The sequence below is a fragment of the Arachis stenosperma genome, chromosome 3 (assembly GCF_014773155.1).
Source record: "Arachis stenosperma cultivar V10309 chromosome 3, arast.V10309.gnm1.PFL2, whole genome shotgun sequence".
NCBI lineage: Eukaryota > Viridiplantae > Streptophyta > Magnoliopsida > Fabales > Fabaceae > Arachis > Arachis stenosperma.
The window spans coordinates 67,421,464-67,423,763 of record NC_080379.1 but is presented as its reverse complement, the minus strand read 5'-3'; the positions used below and the strand labels follow the sequence as shown (position 1 = coordinate 67,423,763).

Sequence of the window (2,300 nt, the reverse complement as noted above, 5' to 3'; positions counted from 1 at the left end):
AAACTACTAAGTTTGGTGTCTTGCATGCATTATTATTTGATTTTAGTTGCATTTTGATTATTCCTTATTATTAAAAATCCAAAAATATTTTTAATTTGTGTCTTTTCAAGTCAATAATACAGAGAATTGAAGATACAGAACATACTGCAGAGGAATCACACAGAAAAAGCTGGGCATTCAAAAATGCCCAGTGAAGAAGACAGACTGGCGTTTAAACGCCAGCCAGGGTGCCTGGCTGGGCGTTTAACGCCCAAAAGGGTAGTAGTTTGGGCGTTTAACGCCAGGATGGCACAAGGGGGAGGATTTTGTTTTCAAAATCAATTTTTTTTCAAGTTTTCAAAATTTTTCAAAATCAAATCTTTTTCAAATCATATCTTTTCAATCAAATGTTTTCAAAATCAATTTCTTTCCTTTTTCAAAGATACTTACTAACAATTAATGATTTGATTGAACATTTTAAGTATGTTGCCTTTTCTGTTGAGAAAGGTTTAATGTTTGAATCATATCTTTTCTTGTTAGGCAAGTCATTAATTTTTAAAAATCAAATCTTTTTAAAATTGTTTTCAAATCATATCTTTTCAATTATATCTTTTTAAAACCATAACTTTTCAATCAAATCTTTTTAATCACATCTTTTTCAAAATAGTTTTCAATCAAATCTTTTTTATTTCTAATTTCAAAATCTTTTTCAAAAATCACTTGATTTCTTTTCCACTCTTATTTTGGAAAATCAATTAAGTGTTTTTCAAAATGTTTTCAAAATCTTTTACTTAATTTTCGAAAATTACTTCCCTTCTTCTCACATCCTTCTATTTATGGACTAACACTATTCCTTAATGCAAAATTCGAACTCCATCTTCTTTGATAAGTTCGAATTTTCTACCTCTGTCTTCCATTTTTCTTTTCCTCTGACACCTCAAGGAATCTCTATACTGTGACATAGAGGATTCCATATTTTCTTGTTCTCTTCTTCTTCATATGAGCAGGAACAAAGACAAAGGCATTCTTGTTGAAGCTGACCCTGAACCTGAAAGGACCTTGAAGCGAAAGCTAAGAGAAGCTAAGGCACAACTCTCTGTTGAGGACCTGACCGAATTCTCCAAAGAAGAAAAACCCATGGCAGCCGAAAATAACAACAATGCCAACAATGCAAGGAAGGTGCTGGGTGACTTTACTGCACCTACTCCCGACTTCTATGGGAGAAGCATCTCTATCCCTGCCATTGGAGCAAACAACTTTGAGCTTAAGCCTCAATTAGTTTCTCTAATGCAACAGAATTGCAAGTTCCATGGACTTCTATTGGAAGATCCTCATCAGTTCTTAGCTGAATTCTTGCAAATCTGTGACACAGTCAAGACTAATGGGGTTGACCCTGAGGTCTACAGACTGATGCTATTCCCTTTTGCTGTAAGAGACAGAGCTAGAATATGGTTGGACTCTCAACCTAAAGAAAGCCTGGACTCTTGGGAAAAGCTAGTCAATGCCTTCTTGGCAAAGTTCTTTCCACCTCAAAAATTGAGTAAGCTTAGAGTGGAAGTCCAAACCTTCAGACAGAAGGATGGAGAATCCCTCTATGAAGCTTGGGAAAGATACAAACAATTAATCAGAAAATGTCCCTCAGACATGCTTTCTGAATGGAGCATCATAGGTATTTTCTATGATGGTCTCTCTGAACTATCCAAGATGTCTTTGGATAGCTCTGCTGGAGGATCTCTTCATCTGAAGAAGACGCCTACAGAAGCTCAAGAGCTCATTGAAATGGTTGCAAATAACCAATTCATGTACACTTCTGAAAGGAATCCTGTGAACAATGGGACAAGTCATAAGAAAGGAGTTCTTGAGATTGATACTCTGAATGCCATATTGGCCCAGAACAAGATATTGACTCAACAAGTCAATTTGATCTCTCAAAGTCTGTCTGGAATGCAAAATGCACCAAGCAGTACTAAGGATGCTTCATCTGAAGAAGAAGCCTATGATCCTGAGAACCCTTCAATGGAAGAGGTGAATTACCTAGGAGAACCCTATGGAAACACCTATAATTCTTCATGGAGGAATCACCCAAATTTCTCATGGAAAAATCAAGAGAGACCTCAACAAGGTTTCAACAACAATAATGGTGGAAGAAATAGGTTTAGCAATGGCAAGCCTTTTCCATCATCTTCTCAGCAACAGACAGAGAATTCTAAGCAAAACCCCTCTGACTTAGCAACAATGGTCTCTGATCTAATCAAAACCACTCAAAGTTTCATGACTGAAACAAGATCCTCCATCAAGAATTTGGAGGCACAAGTGGGTCA

The 2,300-nt window shown here is 36.4% G+C and overlaps 1 non-coding gene across 1 annotated transcript; it reads right to left on the bottom strand.

The window, feature by feature from the left end:
• Positions 1 to 1,521: 1,521 nt before the first annotated feature.
• Positions 1,522 to 1,629, bottom strand: LOC130971329 (small nucleolar RNA R71). The gene has a single exon (XR_009082553.1). It is a non-coding gene; the product is annotated as a small nucleolar RNA R71 (small nucleolar RNA).
• Between the last annotated feature and the right edge of the window lie 671 nt (positions 1,630 to 2,300).